Source organism: Rhinolophus ferrumequinum, assembly GCF_004115265.2.
Source record: "Rhinolophus ferrumequinum isolate MPI-CBG mRhiFer1 chromosome 13 unlocalized genomic scaffold, mRhiFer1_v1.p Super_scaffold_3, whole genome shotgun sequence".
Classification (NCBI taxonomy): domain Eukaryota; kingdom Metazoa; phylum Chordata; class Mammalia; order Chiroptera; family Rhinolophidae; genus Rhinolophus; species Rhinolophus ferrumequinum.
Genome location: NW_022680356.1, coordinates 1,075,561 through 1,092,040, shown reverse-complemented (window position 1 = coordinate 1,092,040; position 16,480 = coordinate 1,075,561). Strand labels below are relative to the sequence as shown.

At 50.0% G+C, this 16,480-nt stretch overlaps 1 protein-coding gene across 15 annotated transcripts in view; it reads left to right on the top strand.

The window, feature by feature from the left end:
- BCL2L11 (BCL2 like 11) overlaps positions 1 to 16,480 on the top strand; it is a 39,284-nt gene that overhangs the window by 7,928 nt on the left and 14,876 nt on the right. The window lies entirely within an intron of this gene.

The window sequence follows — 16,480 nt, the reverse complement described above, 5'->3', positions numbered from 1 at the left end:
CTAGACTGTTTTAATTTTATATCCTTTCACCAAACACTATATTGAGCTGAGCACACACTCACGTGCATTTGTAAAAAGAGTGCACAGGTGCTATGTACTTTCTATCCAGTTTCCCACTGTGACAGCACCGTGCAGAGCAGTGTAATGTCACAACCAGCAAACAGTGTTGATAACAACCAGCTCCCTTCTTCAGATTTCACCAGTTCCACACTCACTTCGTGTGCACACACGTGTGTGTGTTTCCTTCTGTGCTGTTTGCCACATGTGCAGGTCTGTGTCACCACCACACAGTCAAACAGAAGAGCCCCGTCCTGAGCATGTCTCACGCTGCCTCTTTACAGCCACCGCCATGCCCCCTGACAGCCATCTCTGGTTGTACTGTCACACTTGTCATTTCATGCTCACTGGACAAGTAGCATCGGACCATGTATGACCTTTTGGGATTGGCTGTGTTCACTCAGCCTGATTTTTGGTGACCCACCCATGGCGTGTGTGTGCCAGGAGTTGCATGGTGCTTATTGCTGAGTACCATTGCACGCGGCTGCACCACGGTGTCACCATTGACCCGTTGAAGGACATCTGGATTGCTTGTAGGCTCTGGCAGAGACCTGTACAGCTGGACCTCAGGGAGGGTTTGCTGGCCTTCGCTGCATGTCACCTGTTGGCTCCTGCTCTGCCTTCGGGCAGCTGCCAGCCAGTCGAGGCCGAGAGCAGACTTACTTCCCTCGTGAGGCCCCCCGTCGGTGACCGGCCACCATAGTTTCACCAGGGTACTGCGCTGATGCGTGAGTAGGCCTGTCGTGTGAGCACGCGTTGTCGCTTCTTTGGGATAGATACCCAGAATTGTGATTGTTGGGTCATAGGGTGATGCGTTCTTTAATAAACTGCTGAGGTGTTTGCCAACGCGGCTGTCCCGGTCATATTCCCATCAGTGTGCCACATCAGCTTCTCCACAACCAGCACTGGGTGTCACCACCAGTGTTCATGGTAGCCATTCTGACACACGGGAGTGGCACCTGTTGTAGTTCTAATTTGCATTTCCCCATGGCTAGCGATGACTGTTTTTCATGCGTTTCTTTGAATCTGTACCCCCTCCTCGGTGAAATGGCCATTCATGCCTGTTGCTCATCGTTTGATTGGGTTGTTTGGATTTTTCACTCTTAAGTTTTGAGAGCTTTTGTGTATTCTAGAGTCGAGGCCTTCGTCACGTTCCCCCCAGTCTGTCGCTTGTCTTTGCATCCTCTTCATAGAGCAGAATTTTTCAATTTGGATGAACTCCAGTTTGTGCGTTTTTCCTTTTCTGGATCACATGTTTAATGTCTAAGTACTCTCCATTGAGCCGTAGGTCCCAGAGATTTTCGCCTCGTTTTTCCTTCTAAAAATTGTATAGATTTGCGTGTGACATTAGATCTGTGATTCACACTGTTAATTTGTGTGTAAGGGGTGAGGTTCAGATCAGTGTTTATTCTTTCCAGTACCACCTGCTGAAAAGGTGTCCCTTTTTCCAGGTAACTGCTTTTGGTACTTTGGTCAAAAGTCAGTGGGCATGTTTGGGTCTATTTCTGGTTCCGTTTTGTGTCCCCCTGAACTAGGTGTCTGCCCCTCTGCCAACACAACACCGCCAACATGACTGGTTGTATGCCAGGCTGTGATAGTGGATGCAGTGATTCCAGACCTTATGCTTTTTATTTTTTTCAAAGTTGTTTTAGCCTCACCTTGTGCCTTTTCATGGGAATTTTAGAATAAGCTTGTCCGTGCCTTCAAAAAAAAAAAAAAAAACCCTCTTGGGATTTTTATGAGAATAGTATTAAACCTATAGGCCAACTTGGAGGGGAAGATGCATCTTCACTGGTGTGTCCTCCATTCCATAATCAGATAGGTCTCTTCGAGTGTTTACGTCTTTACGTTTGGTGACTTTCAGCACACAGATATTATACCTGTTTTTTGCTAGGTCTCATTTACTTTGGAGCAATTGTCAATAGGATTGTATGTCTAATTTCCATTTCCATGTGTTCATCTTTAGTACATAGAAATGCAGCTCATTCTTGCCTGTTGGTCTTGTATCCTGCATCCTTGCTGAACTCATTAATTCTCAAGTTTTTTGTAAATTCCTTGGGAGTCCAATCCAGACAGTCATGTAGTCTGCAAACAGGGACGATTTTATTTCTTCCTTTCTGATCGGTGTGCATTTTCTTTTTTTTTTTCTTGCCCTATTGCACTGGCTGGAACTTCTAGTGCTGTGTTGAGAGTGGTGAAGGTGGACATCCTTGCCATTCTTCCCAGTTGTGGGGGAAAGCTTTCTGTCTTGAACCATTAATAAGCACGTCAGCTGTAGGTATTTTGTAGATGCTCTTTAAAAAGATGTAGTTTCTCTTTATTTCTACGTTGCTGAGAGTTGTTATCATGGAAGGAAGGGGTGTTGGATTTTACAAAATGTTTATTCGGCGTGAACTGATACAGTCATGTGAGTTAACGTGAGCCTATTGATTAAGCTGTGTTACATTGATTAATTTTTCAGTGTTATTACCTCACGTGCCTCGGATAAATCCTGCTTGGTCAGAGGGTAATTCTTTTCACACGTTGTTTGTGTGTCTGATGTGCCATTGAGTCCTGTACCTCCTGGTGCCATGTACCTCCTGGTGACCCCACGAATGAGTGACGTCCACAGTGTCCTGTCCCCAGCAGCCCCTCTCAGCTCCTGGAGACTGAGCCTCTGGCTTCTTTTATGGAGTCAGTCCATCTCACGTTTGGCCTTTGTCTCCCCTCTGCCTCCTGTTTTCCCAGCATTCTTGTCTATCCCGGAGAACCCGGCCTTGTCACCATGTGTCCGAAGTAGGACAGCTTCATCTTGTCCCTTTGCCTCCAGTGGTGTTCCAGGCTTAGTTTGTTTGCTCTGACCCACTGGTGCATCTTTCTGGGGGTCCAGGGGGTCCGCAAAGCTCTCCCCCAGCGCGAATTTCAAATGAATCATTTTATTCCTCTCAGCCTCTGCACTGTCCAGCGTTCACGAAATTCCGTGCGTAGGAATTGGGAACACGAGGGGGTGACTGGTCTCGGCCTTCGCCCTAATGACATGACACATGTGTGCTCTTGGTGACCTTTCCTAGTTCTTCCATTGCTGCCCTTCCCAGTTTCAGCCTCCTCGTGACTTCCTGGCTGCATCTCCTGGAATCGGTGACAGAACCAGTAAAATCGTTAACAATTGCAGTATCTTCTTTGCCTGATAAAGGCGTGTGTTTCTTCTCTAGTCATCATTCTTGTCCTCTTAATGTTCAAATGCAGCCCTGCTTTGGCCCTTTCTTTTTCTCCTTTCATCAGAAGTTACTTCAGATCCTTGCAACTTTCTGCCAGTGAATTGGTGTCGGTTATTGATATTTCTTCCACCGGTTTTCACTCCTCCTCCTGTATCCAGCCCAGCCCTTCCTTGCTGACTTGTTCTGGCAGGTCTGTCAATTGCTGACAGTGTGGAGTTGAAATCCCCAACTGTGATGGTGCATTGGTCTGTTTTCCCTGTGAAATCTGTCCGATGGCGCTTCATGTTTTTTGAGACACTGCTGTTTGGTGCTTAGAATTGTTCTGTCTTCCTGTTGGAGTGATCCTTTTATCGTTGCTGTAAAGTCCATTTTATCTGATAGTAATATAGCCGCTCTTGCTTTCTGTAAAACAAAATTAGTGTGTTAATGTTTACGTGGGTGTGTCTTTTTGCATCCTTTCACTTCCAACCTATATTTGAAGTAAGTTTTTGTAGTAGTGTATCATCAGATGACATTCTTTATTTACTCCGCCAAATTTGTCTTTTAAATGGTGTATTTAGACCATTTACATTTAAGGTAATTGTTGATATGTTTGTGCTTTTATTTTTATTTGAGCATTTTTTAGGATACCATCTTTATTTATAGTGTTTTTAATATATTGCTCTTTATAGCTTTTTTGGTGGTCGTTCCAGGTATCACAATACGCAGATGTCACTTACTGTAGTCCACCAGAGTAAATAATGTCAGCATTTTATGACTTCCTCTCAGAGTAGTCACCTCACTTTCCTCCAGGACCTCTTACCTGCCCCACTTCTCAAATACAGTTGCCTTAAATATTTTCTCCAAATACATTGAGCCACCATGTCAGCTGCTGGTACATTGTTTTGTTTCAACCATCAAGTGTAAGTTAAACTCATGAGAAGTAGGCTAGTTTGTTGTATCTGTTTACTCCCTTTTTTCTCCATTCCAGTATTCTTTCCTTTCTGGAGTCCTAAGCCTTCTGTCACCGTTTCTGCTTGTAGAACTTTCTTTGGTCATTTTTTTTAGTGACAGGCTTGCCTGCAGCAACCCTCTTAGTTCTCGTTTGTGAGAATGTCTTCATTTCTCCTTTGTTCCAGAGGATATTTTCACTGGATATAGAATTCATCATTGGCTGTTTGTTTGTTTGTTTGTTTTTTCAGTACTTGAGAAACATGCCACTTCCTCTAGCCTTCAGGTTTCAGATAAGAATCTGCTGTTTTTCCAGTTGCTCCCCTATAAATAATGTCATTTCTTTCCAGCTGCTTTCAAATTTTTTTCTTTGTGGTTTTAGTTTCCAGAAGTTTAATTATGATATATGTCTTGTGTTGGATTTCTTTGGGCTTATCCTTTTCGAGGTTCACTCAGCTTCTTGAATCTGTAGTTTATGTTTTGTGCCAAGTTAGGGAAGTTTTCAGCCTTTGTGTCTTTGAACACTTTTCAGTCCCTTCCTTTCTCTTTGGAGACTTTTTTAAAGTCTTGCAGGACCCAGGATTCTGCTCATTTTCGTTGTATTTTCAGTCTCTTCAGACGGAGTAAATCGTATCGGTCTGCCTTCAGGACACGCGCACTGATCTGTCCTGTCACGCCCACTCTTAGCAGATCCAGTGAGGTTTCCTTCTTTTAATTGTACTTTTCAATTCTAAAACTTGTGCCTGCTTCTGCCAGGTGAGGTGGAGGTTCAGATCCCCCCACCCCGTGACCCCAGGCCTTGCTGGTCCTTCCCAGCAGAAGGCAGGCACCGACCCATGTGGCTTCATCATCCAACTGGGGTGCACACTTGGCCCCCCTCTGCTCCATGTTTACACCAGTTGGCCCCCCTCCCAGCACCCTGTTCCCTTCACTGATGCTGGGTGGGGCTTCTCCTTTCTCAGTGCCAGTCAGGGTACAGGCTTAGGGTGGTGCTGGGGTCGGGGGGCCCACTCCTGCAACCCTGGAAGGGGAATCAGGGCATCATTTCGCCCCTGGCTGGGGATGGAGAGCAGCAACCCCCAGCACTTCTCTGGCAGGGCTGGGAAACCGGCACCCTGCGTAGCCTGCTGACGACCTGGCCGTGGGGTCGGAGTCCCGGGCCCTGGGCTGGGGGCCGCTGGAAGGTCAGCTGCCCACTCACCACGCTGGAGCTGCAGGTGTGGGGTTCTGGAGTCAGGCGTGTCTGCCCAGAAAGGACACCTTCCCCTGGAAGAGCAGGCTACCCCTGGGCTGCCCATTGGGGCTCCCAGTCGAGACCCCCACAGCCCTGTCGCGGCCATGTGGCTGGTGATAAGGACACTGGGGGCCCAGCCCTGGGTCCCCAGCAGCCCGCTGTCCTCATTGCCCTGTCATTGTTTCTGGTTTCTTGTGTTCGGGCCAGCGTTTTAGTAGTAAGGAGAGGCTTTAGTAGTAAAGGGGGTTGAGTGCAATGAGAAATCTCCGTTTTCTTGTAATGGGGCCTTTGTGACTGGCAGTGGCTCTGGCTGCAGAGTACTGCCCAGAATTTTAGGCGTCACCTCTTTCACCCTGTTTTTACTCTGTATTAGGAATAACGTGCCCCTAACACTGGGAAGAGCTGCAGCCATCATCTGGGCGCCCTCTGTAGCTGCTGACTGCAGCACCTACCGCAGTGAGCTGTGTGTAACCCTGTGTATGGCCCCTGGGGCGTGTGCTGTGCTACTCACAAATGTAGTCCCTGAAAACGTCTGTGCAGCTCACGCTAGCGCCCGTATGTGGGGGACATCTTACTAAAGAGAACAGGAGGTCCGGTGCTTCTGTGTGATTGGCCTGCACACCCCTGGGTCTGTAGTTTTCCGCGTAGGGACCTGCGGGGTTAGACTTGAGGACGTGCGCGTGCAGGCGATTGGTAACCTGCCACCCTGCTCCCTGCCCGCCTTTAAAGCCTCGGGATTGGCACTGTCACCTGGAACCAGAGTCTCCTCGCGCCTTGGTGTGTGTCACGGTGCCTGTGTTGGCTATGACTCCCCATGGACCACCCCCTCTCTCTGCCGCTGGCCACCCCCCACCAGAACTTGGATGTCTCCATTCTTTGGTGGGTCACCCTCAGTTTCTTGACATAATCCTCATGTGACAAAATGTCCAGCCCTTTTCTCCTCTGGTTTCTGTCCTCTGGTCATTGTGCTTCCTCCCTGGTGAGACCTGGGCTGGGGCACGTGACCAAAGCTTACATCCCTTCTCTGGGGTGGTCCTGTCGGCACAAACCCAGTGTGTGTCCTTTAAGACCTCGCATACCGGATCCTGGGCTGTAGGCATCGTGCCTCACTGCCCTCAGACCTGCTCTGCGGTCACAGAGCACAGGCCTGATGGCCCTTCTGCAGAAAATGGTGGCATCTGTGTCATCCTGGCGGGGACTGTACCAGCCAAACAACTATTGGCAGCCCTCCTGATCTGGGAAAACCTCTAAATTACTACTCCTGCTTTGACAGACTGGTGCTATCTTCTTAGTAGTGTTAAAGAGAATAGTGACCGGGAAATGCTCCTGGTATAATGTTACATTAAAAAGGTTTCAAAGTTGTCGAGACCTAGGTCTTAGTCCATTTATGCTATAACAAAATTACTATACACTGGAGGCTTAGACAGCATGTGCCCCACACTTCTGGAAGCTGGAGTCTGAGGTCAGAGTGCCACCATGTCAGGTTCTGGTGACGGCCGCCGCATTCTCACTGTCCTCACAGTGAGAAAGGCAGGCTGGCTCTCCAATCACGTCTTATCACGGCGTTAACCCCTTCATGGGGGCCCCATCCTCATGACCTGATCACCCCAAAGGCCCCACCTCCACATGTCATCCCAGGAGTTTAGTGGATGACTCCCAGGGGCACAGACATCTAGTCTGTAACTACTTGGTGTTCAGTAAGTTCATGAGCCTAACAAAAGATTAGAAGGAAAATATATGACAGAGTGAATAGTGGATCTTTTTGCCTTCGAGTTACAGGTGATTTTTTTTCTGTGTGCCTTTTTGTATTTGCAAAATTGTCATAACTAGCATTTATAATAGAACAAATTAATAAAAATTGCCTATTTTAATTTTTGCTTTTCATTGATCTCTTTTGACATGCCCAGTGGGGTTAGTATGGTACCTGTGTCTCATTTGTGTGACTCAGTATTAACTGCCACAGCCTCTGTGTTGGTAGAGATTTCACCCTGGTGAGGTCCAGCTTTGGGGCCCATCACCAGTATTCCAGATGGACATTAGCCCTTAATCTCCTCTTTGGGGGTCTGTTTTTATTTTAACAGAGTGGAGATTTTACAGAAGCCCCTCCATTCAACAGGGGTCCCAGGTGGATTCAGCAGCGGGGCTGTGGCTAGTCTGGAGCAGGGTCAGGGTGGGATCCCGGCCGTCCCTGCAGCCTGGCAAGCCACCCGGGCAGATGTGCTAGTGTCTGAGCTCCCATGTCCTCTTCCACCACGTGAGGGCACAAGTGCCCACCTCCGAGGGGCACGGGGAGCTTTCGCATGAGCTGATGGATGGAAAGAGTCTGGTAGGAACTCAGTCACTCATTTCTCCTTGCTCTTGACCTGTCCCAGCCATGGTGGGTCAGTCCGTGTGACACTGATGGATTATTCTCTCCTGCTTCCCACTGGAAGGAGCTGTCATGCCAGGAGTACAGGAGGTCCATGGGAAAGCGAATTTGTCTGGAAATGCTACCATTTTTCTAACCTTCTGGTCCTAAAACAAAAAGCAAAAAAGAAGGAAAAAGTCTTTTCTAGTAACTGGCATGGTGGGGAGAGGGGGCCCAATCACCCCTAACCTGCCAGTGACCCTGAGCAGAACCTTGGCTTCAGTGGGAAATTTCAGGCCATGGAGGCACCTGGAAATTTGCACCCCACCCGCCTGTTTGCATTCAGCCCCTGTTGGGGTGCCTGTGGGGTGTCATGGCAGGGCATTTGTGGGGTGTTCCAGTGGGGCACCTTGTGGGGCCCTGGTGGGGCACCTTGGCCCACTTGTCCTGGCAGAAACTTGACTCCAGTTCAAGACTCGTATTTGAAGGAGAGGTCTGGAGACTTAAGACACAAGCTGAACTGCTTTTTCCTGCCATCAAAAGAAATGCAGCTGCTTCCATAATTGAGGCAGCTTGTCGCTGTGGATTTTACATTAGAAACAGTCTTTGCCTGAATAGAATCAAGAATTTAAAAACAGCTTTTCCCTGAGGGAGTTACACTCTGGCCATCGGTAACTTAAATTATGGTTTTTACTTCTGGGTGAGTGGATCGCACATTCTTCCTGGGAACTTTTCATCACATGACTGGAAGGTGACACTGTCAGTACTGACTTCATTACCTGTGGGCAAGCTAACCCCCCGTTTGTAAGTGGCCGGACCTTTGAGGCTTGAAGTATTTGCTTAGGACGAGTTGGAGTCTTCTGTTTCCCCTGGGAAAACCAGGTTCACTCTGTATTTCCCTCTCTGCCCTGGACCACATGCGTGGTTCGTGAGCAGTCGTGGCTTGGCAGTGATGGGAGCCAGCCCTGAGTACCGGGCTGAGGGGGAGGGCTGCTGGTCAGCGTGTCCCCTTCCTCCGACCTGTCACTGTGGGCACAGGCCAGTAGACTGCAGAGGGTGTAGCTGCAAACCTGAGAGTGGGGGCTTTGGACCATTGTCAGGGTGAGGAAACAACCTGGTGCACATGGCCCACGCCTGGTGTTGCAGTGGGACTTGACGGGCCCTTGTTCGCTCTGCACAGACCACAGTGCTTTGGCTCGGGCTTTGTAGCCCTTCCTCAGGAGTGAAAATGGTTTGGGAGCTGAAATGTAAAAACAAAACAACGGAATCCACCATTTCAGTCTGAGGGGGTGTGTGTTAACACTGACAGATTCTCCTACATTGTGGACAATCTAAGTCACTCTGGGACCCCCCCCCAGAAGATGTGTCACATTTCTGCAACAGAGCGTGCTGCCCATTCCAGTTCCTGAAACACCTGAACATAAGTAACGTGTAGACTGGATGAACAGTTTGAGACTTGGTGAAAGAAGCTTGCTTAAGTGAAGGCCTGTTTCTCGGTCACAAATGTGTGTGTGAAGGGGTTTCGTGTGAGCCACGCTTGATGTCCTGTTTGCTGACTGAGGTATTTGTCTGTGGGAGAAGAGTGCTGGAGAAAAGACCAGGAGGTTTCTTTTGTTTATCTGTCTGTTTCTCATCCCTTGAGAAGTTTCTTCACACAAAGTGCGGATCTGGGTTTACACTGCACTATGGGATGTGCTCCGTGGGGCTGCATTTGAAAGGAGATGTCAGTTTTACTGGCCCTGAGCCCCTGTTCTTCTCAGCTCGTCACAGTAGCTCACCAGCTTGAGAGACTGGTCTGGTCCATGGCAGGAGCACAGACCTTTGTAAGTTTAATAAGAATTGGGGTGACATCTAAGGCAGCCCGAGTGCCCACAGCCCGTCCCTGCACTGGCTCTTGGCACGTGCTCACAGAGCTGGCTCTTCTCTGGGAGGAAAGCCTGCTGCACGCAGCAGGCCGGCTCTGCCTTCCCTCCAGCCCCTCCCCTGGTACCTTGGTGCAATTGTGGGCTTGGAAAGTTCCAGCTGGTCACCCTGTCCAGTCTTGGTCCTTCCAGTGACCGGTTAGAGTCTGGGGGCAAGTCCGTCCACCCGGCCGGGGCCCAGTGTCCTGACCTGATTCTGTCGTGGTCAGAGCACTGTAGGGAAACAGCCCATCTCATCTATTTGCATAGTGGGCTCCTCGGTCCTCTTGGCCCAGTACGAGCTAGGCCAGCAGCCCCTTGTCCCCGTGGAGCTGTCTGGCTCCTAGAATGCTTGCAACGCTTGTGCGTCCTGATGGAGCATAGTTATGCTGGAAGTGGGGACCAAGGGAAACCCAGGGAACACAGTCATAAGAAGAGGGGGGAACAGGAAGCCGCCACAGAACAACACCTGGGTGGTTCCCTGGAAGGTCGACCAGGAGGATGCCTGGGGCCCAGGTCCTAACACCGCTGCCCAGCCGTGCGCACGGCCAGGCCGCTGTCTAACCTCCGCTCAGGGTGGCAGCTCTCAGGGAGGATCCTAGGCCCAGTCTGCAGACGACAAAATGTCATGTGACGGTGTCCCGTCCGCCACATGGGAAGAGTGGGGGCTACGGCTCCCGTGGGCAAGCAGGAGGCTAAGGTCTGCGGTCTGCAGGTCTTCCGTCTGTTCCTCCCCCTCCCCTGCCCCAGGCCAGACAGCTAGATGCGCCTGACGTATGCCTTTGGGACAAACATTTAAACCATTAAGTGCCCAAACAGAAAGATGATTATGTCTTTGTGATTCTGCCTGGAATTGAGATGTAAAGTTTCTTTTTTCTTCAATTTGGAGTAAAAAGAGAGGCAGTGGGTTTGTCCAGTTGTAAGTGTTTAAGAGGGAAAATTTCGCTACGTCTCATCCTGCCAGTGTGTTACTAACAGGTGCTGACCACGCATGTCCTCACACACGAGTGCCTCACGTTCTGCACAAATAGATTGGGTAGACATAGACATAATTTAAAACCTGTTCGTGGCGTAGCTTTTGAGGGTTCTGTATGTGCCGCATACCTTGGTCTTCACTGTCACTGAGACGAAGTATGTTCACGTGTGAGAAGACCTTAGGAGAGCTTAGGAGTGAATCTAGGAGAGCTTTTTGTCACCTGTTTTCCTATTGCCAGTGTTGCATTTCGTAGCGGAAGCCACACTTGCTCTGTAGTCAGGAATTTTGACATTTGTAGTTTTAAATTCTCGTTTCCTCCTCAAGACCTGCTTTTTTGGCTGTGATCAGTCTACAGTTACCAAAAGCTAGTAGCTTCCGATGTTTTAACACTTTATTTCCAAGGAATGGACTTAAATGAGTTAACGTGTGGAGCTGCATCTTTACGAGATTGCTACAAAGCATTTGTTTCTACAGTTTTGCTGGAGTAAGTGTGAAGTGAGTGAGTTGTCTGGATAGGACTTTGCCTGCACTGTCAGTAGAAGGGGGTGGGGTTTATGTGTTAAAGCAAGTTCAGGGTTGGTCGTCATTTGACTGTGGTTATTTTTATTTGATTTTTAAAATAAGGTGGGACAGTGGTCAGGTCCTCTGTAGGCCTGTGACAGGAATCAGAGACTATAGGAGTAGAAAGGCAGCTGTCCTGGGAACCCAGTGGGACCGGTCAGTCAGGAAGACGAGGACAGAGTTGTGTCCTGTGTCCCTGAAGTGCCATCTGGAGCAGCACGCTTCTGGAGCGCACCTAGGGGACCAGCATGCTGAGGGGTCTTCCCACGGCTCGTCGTGAAGGGCACATGGAAGGAGCAGGTTTGCAGCGGCTGCTTCATTGACTGGAAAGAGGAATAACGATTGAGAGATTCTAGGCTGTCTTTGTAGCCCCAGGGGTCAGAAGGGAACGGATTCCATCCCTTGCAAGGAAGAACTCTGTGACACCCAATACCCTTTAGCAGGGACTTTGGTCCTTCAGGAAGAAGTGTGCCCGTCCCGGGAAGTGGGCACCTAGGCCGGGCCACCACGTGTCGGGGCGCAGAGGCTCCTGCGGGGGTGGGGGTGGGGGCAGGTGAGATGCTGGTCTCCTACTGTGACCGGGACTTAGCCAGGTATGTCGTCGAGGTCTGGGTTTGCTCCTGGCACGTCACTGGCTTCTAGCACGTACGTCACGTGTGTGGGGGCTGTGCAGGCGAAGTAGATACCTAGGTCTTCCTCCGCTGCGTAGCAGGTGAGCACCTTGGTGGTGATGCCTCTGGATTCTTGCAGGAGACAGGTGGCAGTGGGAGGGGGTCACCCACATGCTCCCTGCCAGGCTTCTGTCCTATACTGGGGCTTTGGTTTGCTGGCATTTTCCCAGCGGCCAGCCTGGAAATGGATCAGAGCCTTGTGTTTTCACTTTCTAACTCCTGGCCACGTAAAAGCAATGGGTGAGCCTGTCACCAGAGTTAGGTGTAGAGACCGTGGCGTTGTGTCAGAGCCTTATTGTGCGGCTCCATCCTTGCAGCTGTCACGCGCTGTCTGAGCTCATGGACTGCCTAGACCTGACCCCACGACCGGGGAAGACGTGGGCACCCGTGGTACCTGCCGTCGCTTTATTTCACTTCTAGTTGCTTCTGGTTTCATCCATTGGCTTGGTGGACTTGATAGAGGATTTATCCAAAAATAAAAGGACACAGTGAGAATTAGACCCAAAGGAAGGAAGGTGTGTGTGAAACGGGGTCCTTGCTCACCGATGTCGGAAACCTGGCTGCTCAGAGCTTGTCTGCAGCAAAACTTCCTGGGGTGGGGGTGGCGACACGGCCCGGCCCTTTAGGAGGGTTTCCCAAGGGCCGTGGAAGTGGGCTGGCCGGTCATTTGTAAGCTGTCTATAGCTCTGCATAGATAGATGTTTCCGAAGGTTTTCGTCACCTAAGTACGTAGGCTGTTCTGTGGAACAGACACCCCGGGATTGGTGCCTCTTTACGTGAACTGCAGAGGTAGCGTTTCCTCCAGATGTTTTTAGAGTAGTTCCTTTAAGATTGGCTTAGCGCTGGCTTCTTTCCGCACCTGCAAAGCTGGTCCCTAGAGAGTCCTCCACGGCTTTGGGCAAACCCGACTCTGCTCAGGGGTGAAGGTGGGCAGCCCCTCAGTACCTGCTGTGAGCGCACTTCCTCGCCCCAAGTGCCTTCTGTCTGCTGTGTGTTTAAAATCTGCCAAGCCCTATGGTCCATGTCTCTCTGGGGACAGAAAGCCTGTCTCAGTTCTGAGTCGTGTTGATTTGGAGCTTAATCCACGTTGATTTCTCTAAAATCTAATCTTGAGTCTAGCCCAGCATTTGTCGATTACTGAGCATCTGGAGTGTTTCCATGAATCTTAATTTGGTTTCTGGTTCCGCACTTGACACTCCAGCAGGGATGTGATAGGAACCCTGCCGCCCGTCGGCAGTGAGGGGTGCCCTGCGCCCGTTCCTCAGACGAGGCTGCAGGTGTGACGTGGCACACCCCGCGAGGTGGCAGCCTTGTGTGGGCTTCAGGTGACAGCCGCTGGGTGGCTTTATGTTAAGATCAGTTCATATTTCATCGTACCTGTTTTTGTTTGTTATCGGTGCCAGGTTTACGGAATAAAATGCTTTCTTAAATGCGGAACTGCATTTTCTGTGGGTAAAGACATTCATCAGAACTTTTTCTTTGAAGAAGATTTTATGTCCACCTGAAATTGCCTTAGAAGTTAAAAATTTGATCTTTCTACATAGAAATAAGAGCTTTTGTTTCAAATAAAGACTTGTTTTATTGATCAGTATTTTTGATCACTGGGCACCTTGCAGATAAATAAGGAAAATGATTATGCTGGATACCTGGCTTTCCTACAGGCTAGAAATGGAAACAGAAGTTCTCTCTTTGACAGATGGACTATAGATAGGATTTGGGGTTGGGGGTCGACCCCACTGGTGCTGGGCACACCTCCGGAAGTACACGTCACCACGGTCCCTGATGGTGGGACAGACGTGAGCAAGCTCAGTTCTGGTCTGACCAGCGCCGCCGTGGGGCTGACAGTCTACTCTTTAGCATCCTTCTTTTGTTCTGGTGTGTTCTCAAGTGATGTGAGCCAAATAGGACAGTCACTAAGATTAAACTAGTGGTGAAGTTAAGGAAAACCTTCCCCCACCCTCAAAAACACAGGGTCTTTTGTCGCTTTCTAAATAGTCTTTGAACTTTATGTTGAAAAATGCCCTGCGTTCATTAACTGAGATTGAGACGACGCTTTTAAAATACAGGAATAGGAGATCGTTTAAAATACTCAAAACAGAATTTTTGTGTTACACTCTTATTTTATAACCACATTTCTGTGTCCATTCTCACTAGGTTTTATTGCAGGGTGACTGTTGGTGGTTAATTCTAGGTTTATAGATTCAAGGAACAACAACAGTATTTGCTTCTCCAAAAAATAAACCCAGTTCTTTAAAAAGCCAAGCGGTGACGGGTGCTGTTAGAGTAGCTCGGACAGGTCAGTCCCCTTTGCAGAGTTGACTTACACTGTACGTCACTGTTCTGTATCAGCTTCAGTCACCTGAGGACACTTGACGGCCCCTTCCTGACCTGGGACTGGGCAGTTAGCACGCGCTCGGCCTGTCTCACCCGCCATCCCTGGTCACCACGACTCTCCAGCCTAAACGTCCTGTGAGACACACGTCTGGCTCCAGGACCTCTGCCCCCTCTCAGTATTTCGCAAGGTCTGGTCTGGGGGCCGTCTGTACCGGGCTCCCCTGGGAGCTTGTCGAGTGCAGCTCTGGGACTCCCACAGAAACCCCTTCGTGTCACCCTGCTTCACTTCGGGGATGTGTTTCTGCATGTTTATTTATGATAATGGAGCTTATTTAGTCCTCTGAACTTTTCTTTCCTGTAGAAGACACGTCTGCTTTATCTTCTTCACCTCCTTCCCCCAAAACAGCTGGGCCCTTATCTCTAAGAGGATCAGTTGGATCTGGCCACCAGGCTTCCATGATTTGGCGGGGATGACGTGTTCCCTGGATGCTAGTCGTGACAAGCTGACTTCCGCCTGGACTGGCTCCCTTGATGGTGCACTGGTTGCCAGCCCCAGCGTGAACCAGAATCCCTACGACCCACGCGGCCATGTTGGGATGTTGATGAGATCTGGGAGGTTTCCACTGCTTCTGGGGAAGGGACCCAGGGGAACAGTTTCGTTTCTTTACAAGTCAGTTGTACTTATAAATATCCTTGTCCAGGTGAAACCCAACGTTTAGTTAAAATGTAGCCTTTAATTCACAGGAATCCAAGCTCCATGGGCCAGGGGTGGTCCCTGGGCTGTGCCCGGGCACCCACAGTGATGCCTGCACCTGGGTGCCTGTCGTCACCGGGCCCGCCGGGGGCGCTTCACTCATGCAGCACCAGGTGCCAGGCAGTGGTTCCCGCCAGCCTGACACCTTTGTATTTCCCAGTTTTCTTTGGATCACTGGCATTTTCTTTGTTTTTGAGTGTAAGCTTGAAAGCAAGTTCCTCTGGAGAGGTCGGGGGCGGGGGGGGGTGGCTCTGAGCGGCCGAGGGCCATCTGCTGGCTGGCCTGGTCACCTGCACGTGGGGGCAGGTGCGTCCCTACGAGGCCCTCAGCAGGGTTGCGAGGTACCACGTGGGATGCAGTCTGCAGGCTGTGGTGTGTCTGGGCCTTCTGAGAGAAGATGCTACCCTTCCTTTGGATGAGTTGAGCTCCCTTGAAAAGCTCCTGGAGTCAGGACAGCGCCTGATTTCAGGCTGAGGGTGTAAAAAGAGCATGGCGACTCGTGCCTGTGACTGATGAGATTGCTCCTCAGAGCCGCAAACCTGGGCAGAGGGACCCAGGCAGCACATTGCCACCTGCTGTCAGAGCTGCCCTGCACTTTTATGTCCTGTCAGCTTAGGCACTTAAAATGGAAATTGAATGGACTTTTACAGAGTAATGCTACAAATGTTTGCGTGACAAATCGCTTTGGTTCGGTTTTTTATATGGTCAGATGTGTGTTCAGGTCACACGCCTGGCTTATCCTAAAAGTATCCCCACACTAGCCTTGGTGTTGTCCACCCTGCCTCTGGCTCAGTCAGAGTGCAGCCACCTCTGGGGAGGGTCCATGTGTCCTAGTTCACACGTCCCGTGCTCACCCCACACAGGTTGCCTTGCCCCTCTGGGGTGCTGCATTGCTGGGGCCATGGTGGAATTCCCTTGGGTGGTGGCTGAGGGCGGAGAAGATGGGCGGCAGTTCTCAGAAGACTTCGATAAAAACTCTTCCAAGAGTTCCCTTTCAAGTGCTTTGATAGAAGCTGTGACTTGACATCACTTTTATTTATAACAATAGATACAATACAAAAAAAAAACAAAACCCTTTCAACAGAAATACAAAACAGAAAGCGACATGTGTTGAGAGACCCAACTATCGTAGGTGTTTAAATGCTCTGCGGTGGCCAGAGTGGGAGGCGCAAGCTGAGTCACGAGCTCAGCGTGCCGGGCTGAGCAGTGAGTGGCCGTGTCATGCGTGAGGGCCGTTGTGGCCCACCAGCCTCAGCGCTTCCTGGGCCGCACACGTGTCTGTGCTGCTCCCTGAGTGCACAGCCTCTTCCTATGCGTGGTGGGGGGTTCGATGACTCGCTTTTGTTCCCCATTTTTGGCTGTCACACGGCCTTCATGGCTTCTACTGAGTGGGTGTGAACATTGGAGACACCTTAATGAAAGTGCCTTTGCTTGTCTGGACAGGGTGCAGACGTGAACCTGTCCTCGTTGGCTGCGTTAGTATTGAGACCACATGCAGTCACACTTTAATTGGGTCCT